The sequence below is a fragment of the Panulirus ornatus genome, chromosome 21 (assembly GCF_036320965.1).
Source record: "Panulirus ornatus isolate Po-2019 chromosome 21, ASM3632096v1, whole genome shotgun sequence".
Taxonomy (NCBI): domain Eukaryota; kingdom Metazoa; phylum Arthropoda; class Malacostraca; order Decapoda; family Palinuridae; genus Panulirus; species Panulirus ornatus.
Window position 1 is genome coordinate 2988752 of NC_092244.1, and position 14234 is coordinate 3002985.

Genomic DNA, 14234 nt, shown 5'->3' on the forward strand with positions numbered 1-14234 from the left:
AAGAAATATACCGCACATATATGTGTGTGTGTGTGTGTGTGTGTGTGTGTGTGTGTGTGTGTGTGTGTGTACGAGTGTGCTGAGCATACCAAGAACGATAACGTGTCCCGGAACTAGAGGGTATGTTAGTGAGGTATAACCAGAGGTGCAGGGCCAAGTTTCACTTGCTCAAGAGCAGTTCCGCACAGCCAACACCGGGGAAACCAACCTATTATTTCTGCTCCGGGAAAATATTGCGTCCAATAAGTCTTGCGACAGGTTAGTGTGTCTTATCAATTCAATCTGGCAAAGAGCTCTTTCATTGCCTTAAGGAAACGATAAAGCTGAATCCGAGAGAGAGAGAGAGAGAGAGAGAGAGAGAGAGAGAGAGAGAGAGAGAGAGAGAGAGAGAGAGAGAGAGAGAGAGAGAGAGAGAGAGAGAATCAATAAGACAGTAAGGCAGGCGGGGTTCGAGGCTGGAGGATAGGACGGTGGCACGCGTCCTGGTAATGGGAGCCTCATTAGCCTCAACAGGTGCGACTTGCACGCCTCCTTCTCTGCAGTTGTTTAAAACTCCCTCCCTTACGCCACTCACTCTCCCCTCCCACCGACATTGTGGGCTCGTGCACAAACACATACACACACACGTTCTATATAACATAACACATGGACTAGTGATGAAAGGAAGAAATTGAGAGTTTATAGTGACATAGACGAAATCAGTACTGATATTACTATTCAGAGGAGTTTAATTAAAAATGTTAATAAATATGCTTCCTCCTGGAGAATACAGAACAGGAAGGAGGATAGAAGATAAAGGAAGAGGGTGCGCTGGAGAAAGAGACACTGTATACAAACAAAAGCACATCACCATCCACTACTCCGTACTCCGGCACAGGAGCCGGCAGGAAGCACTATACAGTATGCAGAGACTATACTGTCATACACGTATCTAAGGAACTACTTCTGTCACACAGTGATCACTCACTACACACTAACCACACTCACTCACTCACTCACTCACTCACTAACTCCTGTTTCCTTTATGTAACTGATGGTGCCTCCAACCCCAGTAAACTGTTACTACTATCAAATGTTATTATAAGTAGTGTAAGTTATAAGTGTTATAACGTACACTATAATCTCCCAGCAGTTTATTTCTACGTTACCTAAACCAAATGTGTACTTTTTTTCTTGTATTCCAAATCAAACTTAAGATTCTGATTCTGATAATATATTTTAAAGAAAAATATCTTCATATGTTGAAGAGATCATGTGTGTGGTAGTCAGCAGTTTCACTTTGGTATATCAGTTCCATTAATAACAGTCGTGGAGCAGACTCATAATAATCAAGTACTGGCAAGTGTTTCTATCAATGTATCACTCAAATCTTTTTTGTCCTACATTAACTGATTCATTAATTCATAAGAACATAAGGAGTGGGTGGTGCACTCACCTGGACGTGATGAAGTGGGGCTCCCGCTGGGTTGTGATCCTCTTGCTGTGCTGGTGTGACGTCTTCTTTCTTCTCTCTTGCACTCCCCCCACAACCTCCTACAACCCCTTCACACTGGTTTACAACACATGACACCTAACTACATACATCATAGTAACACATCAGACAACCATGGCATACTCCGGCAATAAGTTGGTCACAATTTTGACCTTAAGTATAATAGTGTATAATGTAGTGATGGACCATACCGTAACCCGTATAGTGGCTACAGTACAGGCCATTATCACATCTCCAATTAACTGATTAATAAAAACCTCTACATAAATATATGCGCCTCCGTCACAATAGTACACCTTAGCTAACCATAATATTCCTACATCAATACTTTTCCTCACTCACAGAAGGTGTTCTGGAAATACCTGCAATACAGTTACCATCAGGTAACTTGTTCAAATTCCTGTGTATTAACTACACAAGTTGTTCACATGATGACACACCTTACTACACCACTGTTAATGTAGACTTTAGTCTACAATGACTCGGGTGTATGTATACCACCCGCTGAGAATTGTCAGGAAAGATAAGGTTGCGGTGAACAGTGGTACTCATAGATGTGTGTGTGTGTGTGTGTGTGTGTGTGTGTGTGTGTGTAGTGAAGATGACAGACAGGAGAAGCAACCCCGCCCTATCCATCCCTAGGTCTACCTGTGGTTGTACCTGAGGGAGCGAGCGCACGGTGGCTCCCCGCGACACAGCTGTTCACACCCCCGGCATCAGACTCCCGCGCCACCCTGCAACACAACAAAATACAATCATTAAACATTACAGTTAAGACAAATGAAACACAAATACAAGGTTAGAACACCACGACACATCAAGTGTCATAATACTGGGCAAGCAGAGGAGAGGACACAGCTGCTCCAGTACGGGGACGGACACAATGTATTGCCCGGTAAACTCAAGATGTGGCAGAACATACGGCAGGCCAGCAGCATCTTGATCATGGCTCACACACACACACACACACACACACACACACACACACACATCTACCGGCCAGGTGTCCAGCTTGGCAGTAAACACATTATGACCATCACAATACCGACACATGAGTCAAGGAAGAAATCAGATATAACAAACGGAGACTGATTCCCTGGTGTTGTTGGTAAGGCAAGTGATGGTGAGGGAAGCAGTGTTGCTACTGGTGGTGCCAGTGATGGTGAAGTATCAGGACGTAGTTGCTGGTCACCATCATCACTACCTCCACCTCCCTCTTCCTCACTCCGCACCACGATAGTATAACGGATGTTGTCAACATTTTTGTAATCCTTGCAAACATTCACCTCCTACTTCAGGCAGATGTTATAACACACATTACCAGCTACCGTCCCTGCATCATGTGATCCCTGCAGCATTCAAACAGCCTGGTAGACTGAAGCTCACTAAGGAGCCAAGCTGCGGGGGAGGACACACTCCCGTGTACATCATTTTGTAAGTAGAAAAAAATAAGACGATATATGTTCCTACAGTGTTGTCTTGTGTTCTTGGTATCAACTCTGTCAAAGAAACTTAACTTACAAACTAGGTAAAGCAGGAAACATTATGATGATTTATGACGAGACTGTCTACAATTAAACACCAAAGGATCGATTGTGTTCGTAGTTTCGCTACAAGCTAAGACATCCAACATTCGTATAGTCCACAAACACACCGTGTACCAGGCTCTGTATATCTCATGTGAATCCCACGTTATTCCTGCAGCCTGACCTGTCTTATAGCTTGGTCTGGCCTCAGAGAGTCAACATACAGCCCAGGTCATGCTGGCCACCTATTCCCCCATATACACCATATGACAGGTTGTGTTCCTCACGTCAACACAAACACCAGAAGAGAGGGTGTGTGGCGTGTCTACAGTCAATTCCAACTGTAGATGACATGTAAAGCCAGGCCAGAGTAATCAATAGACCGGTGTTGGTGTACCGGACGCCCACAGAAAGCTCTGCCGCTCCCCCACCACAGGTGTTATCTTTAAGCCATAATGAATTGAGAGATCCTCATACACAGCCGCCGGTGAAAGACTAAGTAACGACTATAATGACATCCCTCACACCAACAAGTAAGATGCAAACTTACCAAAAATTCTATATCTTTTCCCTCTCCACGCGGTGAGAAGTTTGGCAACCCATAACCCACTTCAGGAATAAACATCATGTCATAATAGAGGAATAAAAAGCACAAAGCCATCCAACTCTCCGCACGGGAAGAAATGTTGCTGCTAGCAAATTACTTGGGTGACCATCGCGCACACATTTCTAGGGGGAAATACATACAACACCAGACAATATATCCACTCTATTTTCCTGGTCATATATAAAAAAGATCCGCTCTCCAAGTGACACCTTCATATACAGGATCCCACAATAGCTCTTACCTCTGTACACCTCCTTCATCCGGCTACCCTTCCTTCTTGGTCATATATTCAGTAATTGTTCCACACTATAAACCTCTCACCATGTGTGATGCCAAGACCACTAAACAAACAATGACTCGCGCCACAAAAGAATAAGAATTCGGGGAGAAGTATGTCTGTTGTGAGGGCATCAGAGCGGACAGCCTCGGTCTATCATAGTGTTGATAAACTTGATCGCTTACGCTACTTGATGCGACGATATTCCAAACCACAAGAAAAACAAGAAATTTACTATCACAAAACAAAAGGTAACTTTAGTTAACATGTTAATAAAAAAATCTCAATCATTTTCAATCTCTTTCACATAACAACGGGGGAAAAGTCCTTTACTAACCAAATGAAAATAATAAATAATAATTTCTGGTATGTATGTACGTTCCAACCTGCAGTCTCAGACCACAGACGCGAGACATACGTCATGATGCATACATAGACGATACTAAAATACCAAAACTCCTTATCAATTTCGACAATAACCCAGTGCATCAGGAGTCAGGCTGCACCATACCCACTGAGACGCATCCTCAGTGATAACAAAATATAAATCATCGTATCAGCACGGAAGACCACCAGACTGACACCTTGAAACCCAGAGACAAGGGCCATGATGCCTCGCTCCCATGCAGTGATCCCCTCCAACCTTGATCATGGGTGCGTCTGCACATAACACATCAGTCTTACTTCTGGTTATCATTATGGCTTTCGCAGGTCCACTGGTGATAATCTTTACCTTCTCAGTACATGAGGGATTTTGCGTAATTCATAAACCGCTAGATTTTACTTACAGCTTTCTATCGCTAAAAAAACACTTAAAAAATCTAAAACTACTTCCTTAGAATCATCTATTTTTGCTTCCTTTAAGAGATATCAGTAACCTAAAACTATACAGACAAAATACATTTTGCCCCACGGGCTGGAGCACATTGATTCGAATCTTGGTCGTGGCAGTTGGTCCACAGTCCACTCAGGTGTTCATCCTCCCCTTCGGGGCTGGCTGATAATATATATATATATATATATATATATATATATATATATATATATATATATATATATATATATATATATATATATTCGTCTCAGGAGAGTCATACAAGGTAGTGAAGACTGGCCGCAAGGCATAAAAAAAACCTTCTACTCAAAATAACAAGCTTCACGTACAGAAGATTACTGGTGAGCATTACTGGTCCAGCTCCTGGAGCTCTATAATGGACACTCATGAGAGAGTACAAGAGCAAGGTAGAGAGAGACCGTGAGACAATGTGGCAATCTGTGAGCAGCATTACGAACACAACCACAATTGTATATTGCCGGACTTGTGGCAAGCAGTTGCCTGACCTGTGTCTGACTGTGCTGTACTGTGTGTACAGTCTTAAGAGCAGATCAGTTCCCGTTGGCTTTACTCGTAGTGTTTCTCCTCGTTCACCACCACACCTCATAATCCATCTTGAACCTAAGCGACCTTGGGAAACATATCACGTCTCCTGCACAAACAAACGAAATCACTTCATGTATGCCTGAGGAACGTGTGACGATGCATGAATGAGTTACAAGTAAGGGATGTCTGGGTGAAGGAAGGCTGCTACTCCATCTCACTGGCTTGGATGATACACCAAAATGAACTTAATGATATACGGCTTGAGAAGCTTGTCTCTCAGCCAAGTCTGAAAAAAATATGAGATGATGAAGTGGAAAATTTGGTGCGTAAAAGATCAACGATGGTGTGTGTGTGTGTGTGTGTGTGTGTGTGTGTGAAGTCTGAGCAACGGGAGTCCATCCATATACGTGTAGGGCCGCGGGCAGGATACCATCAAGCACTGAGTGACGTGGGCCCAACAACGACCCACTCGTCACATATAATGAAGCTCAAGACAAAGAAACCCAGCGTGACAACATAATTAAGGCTCCTCGTCATTACACCCAGGATTCCCTCACCTAAGAGGGTCATATCCCAATTAGAATGTCAATGTACAATCCTGTCTCTAAAAAAATAAATACCTAACTTAAGAATGACTTGCCCCAGCAATATCCATAACTACAGCATGCCTTTCCCATAACACACACCTAAAGCGGCTTAAATCACAAAGTACTGGAAGAAAATTTATACTGACGAATTATTTGTTCTACCCAGAACCTGAGCATATAAACTATACTTCACTACGAAAATATGAAAACAATGCTAAGTCACAGTGGTAATATGGCAACAGTGCTACCAGGAACACATCATGCACTATGTGGTGTGACGTGGCTGATGGCGACGGTGTTTAAAACATTTCTAACACTTTACCCTGAGTGTATGGCAGCCTACCCTGTACCGGATGACGAATCCCCCAGAATCAGGAAATAAACTTTGTTGAAAATCTTTCTAATGTATTTAGAAGAAAATGGATCGAGAAAGGAACATAAACAGTGACACAGAGCTCCGCCTCCCTCCAGACCTGCCGGACACACCATTCCATACACAATATGAACAACAAGAGGCTCTTGCATCACCCACTTGCCCGCCACCACTGAAGACAAGGATGTGTCCTCAGACAGACGGATGACACCACAATGCCTCACGTGCACTTCCATTATTGAGGGACACAATGAATACATTACGCATACAGGTACACCATGATGGCAGAACACACAATGCTCCAACCATTCTGAAAGCACAAAAACCTAAGTGACGGTTTCCCTCACCAGGGATGTGAGCCCCCGTCGTCGTGACAACCTTCATCAATGCTACACATTATGGTCTTAAGGAAGAGGTGATCACACGTTCCAGTTAATTATACAGGGAAGGTCGGTGATGGTGACATTACATGACCTGATCAGGAGATTACTTCACCTCGAGCTGCCATCACACAAACGACACAGAGCAACAGGTGTGGCCTCCTCGGTATATAAACCTTGTTATTGTGGAAAAAAAAAGAGAAGTCAGCAGCTCTCGCCACAAGCCTCTACCATCTTTACTGATCATACAGACTACCCACACGCACGAACGCTATTACAATATACAGCCTGACTCGAAAACAAACTTTGATGTTCATCAAACAAAACCACCTTTTACCGATCCAACCCAATCGACAAACATACACATTATATATATATATATATATATATATATATATATATATATATATATATATATATATATATATATATATATATATATATATATTTAACATAAACATACACACTTGTATACACATATGAACCTTAAGCAACCAGCTTTTCAGTCTTCAGTAAAAAATACGGTTTGTAGATACAAAGTGTTACTATTATATGTCACACATGTTGACGGGGATCTTTTGGTTCGTGTTATGACTGAGTTGATTTCCCTCGTGTCTGCTACTGGTTCAGACCTCACGTGTGATCAGTGACATACCAAAGTGACTGATCTAACCTTACCTGATGCGACCTTGTATGAACTCCTGAATGACGTTCATCCGAGTTGGCGGGAAACATCAGTCTAAAATAACCAGCTTGGATGATCTTATCTGTGCTCATGTATGGGTTATCAACACCCGAGTTAGTACCTAGTACAGCAAGTGAACGACCTGCAGCCATTACAGAGAAGCGTCAGGTTATTCCAAGGAAGGCAGCTTCCATTCCTGCAGAATTCTTCGCAGTGATCAATAACGTCTGCGTTTCCCTCGACCGTAGTTCTCTGCTCATGCTGCTGAGTCTGCTGACTCACAGGAGCAACCCACATGGAAATTATCCAACATTTTCATCAATTTCTATATAACTTTCTTGTGCCAGAGTGTTCACTACTTGACATGCACTTATATTACTGCCTGGGCTACAAAAACCAAACCTTATGGTGTGTTTTAAGTGAGGTTATTATAATCCTTAAAGGAGTTTTCAACTTTAGTTCCAAGATAAAGAAAAATCATGACCCATCCAACACCAAGAATATATGTGGCCTTGAGCCGACCATTGTATCTTACCTAATAGCTACTCTCCCATATTTGTATAACTCTATGCACTCAGGTTTGTCAAGTGCTAGCAATGTCGTGCCCACACCAAAGCATGTGGCCTGGTAAACATAGAGATTTAGCAAACTAACGTGCTCGTGTACTATGAATACATACTTTCCTAACGTCTGTTATCTGCCATCCCTGCCACAATACAGCCAGAACGTTTGCAACTCAAGCCATCTTCCAACTTACTAGTGTTACATCTAATACAACGATACACGCACTTCCCAAACGCCTTACATATTCGATTGTATAGATATAAATGCAATCACCTTTTGCGAGGTGTCAGCAACACGCAGGAAGCCAAATACCAACAAAATTTCTATGAATAAGAAATCAACATCCTGCCATATGCACACCCAGTTGTTGGTGCGTGTTAACCTCTCATACACTTGAAGGTGACCCTTGGGTTTGAAGGAGACCATCGACCTGACCCTAGGGGTCAGACCAAAGCCATGATACTTGAGGGCTACATCGTCAAATCAGTTCGTTATGCAGTGTTGCCACACTGGTCAAGGCGGAAATACCACACAAGAGTCCCACATTTCCAAACATCTACTAACTGAAAAAGCTGTAGTTTAGTTGATAAGGTTGTAGCATGTCATGTCCTGCCTCCCCTGAGCCCGACTGCAGCTGGACATCCTTCTCCCAATCCCAGCCTTTCACTATTAATTTCAGGGCGGTTCTTACCTGGCAGAGACTGACAAGCAGCCGGGTGTGTAGGAGTGGCGGGGCGAGGCAGGTTAGCGTGTGGAGGCGGACTGCACTGCAGGCCTGGACAGCACGTCACCCACGCAACACCACCACCGCTTCCCTCCGCACCGCCAACTCCCCTCATTCATCATTATTTAAACCAACTCCGTAAATCTTATATTTACCTCCATATTATCATAACTATCTTAGCCTTTCATCTTCAAATTAACGTGATCTCTCATGTCAGGAACCATCGCATTACAACCTCAGTACATGTGAGACATCTGAACTTCTAGTGGATTAACCTGCCCATCAAAACTCCCAGCACATCATCACTTGCCGCTCATCCTCCAATATACTCAAGAAAAACACAGTTTTCTCCTGACGCTTCTCAGTGATTTTCTTCGTCTGTCCTCACTATAATGAAGAGTATTTATCCTACAAAATTTACCCGACAAGCCACACCACTTCCTAGTCACCCTTCTGAGGAACACGTAATACTCTCACACGTCCACACTACTTTGTACAGAAAACCCAAAATGAAAATGATAAAAGATAAATACAGTTTGCCTAATTCAACAACACTGACATGGAACACATATATGAGGTTAGTGCAGGCAGTCAAGGTGTGTCCTCACGGCCAATCATTTCAGTGAATCACAGTTTTCTGGGAATTGATTTTCTCGTTTAATCAACTATGAGATGAAAAAGTTAATGATAATACATTGAGTGCGCTGCTGCAGCCGCGGCTCATGACGACCAAGCAAGTGTACCCCTAGACCTCTACAACCCGAGGCTTTAACATTTAGGTTCACACGATTCGGGTTCTTCAAGTGACCTTTTAACTGTCATCATTTTTATTTCTAAAACGCGTGAAAATCTTTTTTTTTACTGAGGGTGTTTTAATGTTTCATAAAATACGTGCACTTTTCCTTAACTGCCTTTTAAACAGATTCATAATTCCCATAACCTTAATTGGTGTCAGGCAACGGCACGGTTCCCACTTATCATCATGAGTGGCCAAACACAGCAGGAGTTTCCCAGATGATGACCGTCAGTTACTGGTGTAGTCGTACTAAGATCTATGATCCCTGCTAACCATAATATTACTTCATAGGACTAACAGTGATGCTTTTCCTGCAGTGATCACACTCCTGCAGTGATCACAAGCCTGCAGTGATCACAAGCCTGCAGGCATCACAAGCCTGCAGTAATCACACTCCTGCTCACACCATTTGCTCTTGTGACAATGTTCCTCAGTAATGGAGGTCATCTTCACAACACTGTCCTTCTCTATAACGAGCCGAGAGCCAGGATGACATCCTTCAAGGAACCTGTTCTCTCGAGTCTGGGTTACGGTTAGGTTTTTACATTACCAGTCAAGACAAACGAACCTGTCAAGTTATGAAACATCCTGATATCATCACCACCTCACAATGACTCAGAACTACAGAAGAAACACTGAAGCCAAGCCACCCAGACTCTCTGGATCGTAGATGGGAGAGGTATGTGCATTATAATCTATACGAAGGAAATCGTGGAAAACTTGGTTCCAAATCTACGATTAAAATCTAATCTGTATTGAAGCGATCGACACTTAGGAATTAGCAAAGTAAAAGCAAGACGTAGTACTACAGACAGACACATCCTTAATGAACTGGAGAAAAAGGCGAAAATATCTAGTGTGCAAAACCGTTCATCGATTTATCTTCAAATCTGAGAGACATCAATAAATAATCAGTGAGAAAGTTAACGAACTTGATCCATGAAGGTACACAAAACTTGTCTGACCAAACGATTACCGTCCTTCCAGGAAAATACACTGGATGTGTGTTCCATGAAACACTTGTGTTGCCTGCAGTGCAGTACGATACTGGGAGGAAAATAAGAATTGGTGGAGACAGTGTCCCGAATATTTCAAAACATCTGTATCAAATTCCATTGCCAAAGGTGAACTTATCTTCCTCGTGAGCTACGTAAGTTCGTTTAACCCTTTTCTAAGGGTCACATCTAGGACTAAATTAGAAATATAATTACGGGTCTTCTGCTACTGAATTTTGCAAATGACTGGAGACAGATGTTCGTAATACAGTGTGATGCGTGCGAGGGTCACGTCATACGCATTATCATTACACCAGTGTGACTCAGGACGACGGGTAAAGCAGGCACGGTGGCCGCCACGCTGCGCTCACGAAGGAAAAATAAAGTTGCAGTGGGTTCGTGGGCTTCCGGGTCGCGGTGTCTAACAGCCTGACTGATCAGAAGCAGAGGTAGAAGCGAGACCCTAAATGTACGTACGGTGAGGTATACCTCATCCACCAGGAATGTTACTCCCTCTGCTGTATAAAAATAAACTACTCTCTCTCTCTCTCTCTCTCTCTCTCTCTCTCTCTCTCTCTCTCTCTCTCTCTCTCTGCCAGTGCTACGTGTCAGCCGTGCCACGTGGCAGTAATCTTTCCGCATATATTCGAGGGTACACTTATTTCCACAAAGTCTGAGCTTTCTGTCCGGCGTCCTGCTGTAGCGTCCCTGGTCATGCCGGTGACCCCCACCATCGGTCGCCTGAGTAGTTGGTTACGTGAGGCAATCAACATACGGTGTACAGTGCTACGGTGTCTAGCGTGGCTCCCAACACCATAATAACGGGGTGCGCGGGCCGGCAGGTGGTCCAGGAAGCGGCCGGACCCTGGCCCCTGCCGGATGTGTACAGTCGTGTGCACCTCTCACCACCCGCCCCTACCATCCCTCCAATCAATGACACTTGACCACGCTGCCATTTGTTCCACTGTGACAATGTTCCACCATTTACCGCTACGGCTCTGACTCCTGTTCCCTACATATTACCATTTAAGTACACTAAGTGGACTAAGTAACATGGTTTATGTAACACTTGCAGCTCTCAGGCCAAGAGTGTAATACACCATGACACTCTGGGTGTGTTGCCACCAGCTGGCAACTGTGTTGACAGTCATGGAGAGCAACATAGTCCCATCCCTCAAGGTCTAGTTCTTACACTGCTACAGCGTCATCACTCTTACTTCTCTAACGAATCTATCACCTTTATGGCAGATACCCTAACAACGCTTCAGTTTGCAACAGAAATCATTTTCGCTCTCGACAATCCTATCATTACCAAGTAACTAACGTCGAGTGCACCATTAACATACTGGGGCATGTAGACTTTATCATCATCCTGAGACTAACATGTGCAGGAAGTGGTCTTGCACTGGCAGGTACCATCTCCGTATGTGTTCTAATCTGGCTTCATCTCAGCACCAGATCAACTACCGCTCTACCAATCCTAACAATCACAAGGTAATCATGGTGAGAAAAACATATGAATACATTTCCCAAACCATACTGAAAATTGTTCAATAATGCTTCACATTGGAAGTCAATCAATCACTAGACAAACAATTAACGTACATCCATCGAGATCTTAACAACAATAAACTTCCTCACAAGAAGAATATATCAGTTTGTTCCACGGGCCAGCTGTCAGCTGACAACCAGTGAGACAATTACCTCGTGTAGAGGAAGCCTGGGGATAGTGATGGTGGCAGGAGCAGGGGGAGACACCTCCTACATAGCAGAAGCGAGGAGTGAGGACAGGCGCTCTGTAACTGTCTTCTATTTCTCAAGTGTACCTTCCTCTGGCCAGCCCCTTCCTCCCACCCTTCTAACCACCCAATCAAAAAAGAGGAGGAACAGACAGGATGAACAGGTGGGGAGGATGGAAGAGATGGCCACCCGAACAAGAGATGGAAGTATTGAAGGACGCTGGTAACTTATACACACACACACACACACACACACACACACACACACACACACAAGCATAAGCAACTGGATATTTCAGAATATAATATCAACCGTTCTATCGGAGTCATATGAAATTTTGAAATAATAGCAAGTAACAGAGAAGTAAGTGTTCATGCAGCAGCCTATTAATGTTAATACAGCATCATGGTAGTGTTAATACAGGAGCCTGGTAGTGTTAATACAGTAGCCTGGTAGTGTCAATACAGTAGCCTGGTAGTGTTAATACAGTAGCCTGGTAGTGTCAATACAGTAGCCTGGTAGTGTTAATACAGTAGCCTTGTAATGTTAATACAGTAGCCTGGTAGTGTTAATGTAGAATCCAGGTAGTGTTCAAACAAGAATATTTTACGACATGAGAATTTTGAAAAGTGTTTATAAAGGAAGAGAAACCAAGACAAGAGGTATGATATATAGTCCAGAAGGGAAAACACGATATACAGAGACACGAGACCATCATGGCAGCAGAAGAAGAGTATTTACCAGCGCAGAGTTGGATAACATCATCATACAAGCAAAAACACGTCCACTACTGACTGGCACTTGGCATGGAAACAGAGTCTTGGAATTGCATAAGGGAAACCAACGTGGAAACTGAAAGAGATGTAAAGATAAAGTTTATCAAGGATGGAGACCTGAATGTTGTACCTTCAGAAACTGTACAAGAAGAAAAACGGAGTGAGACGACAGTGGAGGAGGGGAAGGTGTCATCCTTCTTGAACGAGAACTACATGATGGTCCTTTTATCAGGACATCAGGAGATAACGGCAGTACAAAATCGTGCCTGGATGTTAACAAATTGGCCAATCCTTAAAAACGCAAATAAAAAAGAAATAATAATAATAATAATAATAATAATAATAATAACAATAATAATGATAATAATTATAATAATAATAATAATAATAACAATAATAACAATAATGATAATAATGATATGGTTAGCGTGGGTGTCATGATGCAGGGGTCGAGGCAGCTTGCCCCTGGTGGTGGAGCAGCTCTGGTGGCTGGCTGGGTACTGACTGTGGGAGGCTGCACGATACACATGCGGCAAGTGACGGAGACACAAGTTCTCAAAATGCAATCACGAAACTTTCTTCACCAACACATCACCTGCAGACAACAGCCTGAGGGGCAGATACACTGTCAGTAGTGGAACTCATTTTCACATATAAGAACCAGAAGATAGAAAACGTCGCATACGGTACCACATTTGGGAAAAGCGATCCCATAAAGTTCGAGTTTAAGTACATGCTTAACGGCGAAATAAAACGGAAACTGAAGGGAATCCAATAGCAAGAGGAGACACACGAGAGAAAACTTTGCAGGGTTCCACAACAACTTCACCAACATATACTACGTTTTGGCCGTCAGTGTGTAGACCACGGAGCAGCGGTGCACGGGGTCTGTCCTGAGAGTCAAGGTAAGGAACATGAAGAACAGTTGCCAAAATGATAAGGGAAGCTGCAACGTACAATGACAACAACACTCGCGATACTATATATATATATATATATATATATATATATATATATATATATATATATATATATATATATATATATATAAACTCATTAGGTGTTTGCATTCCTAAACTTTCAGGGAAAGAATGTTATAGAAAGAGGGAAAGATGAAAGAAGGGAGAGAATGCACAGCCTTACTGCTGGACGACAGGAGCGATCATAACGGTGGCTGACCTCCACCCAGGGAACAATGTTTACATGGACGTTTGTATGTACAAGAAGTGATAACCTCAATGAGAGGCGAGTGCTTACCATCTCACCTGTGAACCTTAAACTATACTATAATTTTAGTATCATATGAAATTACTACAACTGAAACATACAGC

General features: G+C 43.0%; 2 protein-coding genes across 12 annotated transcripts in view; both read right to left on the reverse strand.

Annotated features, from left to right (window-relative positions):
* The window catches only part of LOC139756261 (neuronal calcium sensor 2), a 409472-nt gene extending 407363 nt beyond the window's left edge, over window positions 1–2109 (reverse strand). Inside the window, exon 1 of the mRNA XM_071675464.1 lies at window positions 1436–2109. The gene's annotated coding sequence lies outside the window, so the exon portion shown is untranslated. The remainder of the gene's footprint in view (window positions 1–1435) is intronic.
* Nca (neurocalcin homolog) overlaps window positions 1–14234 on the reverse strand; it is a 716194-nt gene that overhangs the window by 481125 nt on the left and 220835 nt on the right. For 7 of the 11 annotated variants that reach the window (XM_071675469.1, XM_071675472.1, XM_071675477.1 and 4 more), the window contains one exon: window positions 2153–2226. The gene's annotated coding sequence lies outside the window, so the exon portion shown is untranslated. Of the gene's footprint in view, window positions 1–2140; window positions 2227–14234 lie in introns of all 11 variants that reach the window. The other 4 variants (XM_071675479.1, XM_071675475.1, XM_071675476.1 and 1 more) reach the window with 1 other exon arrangement.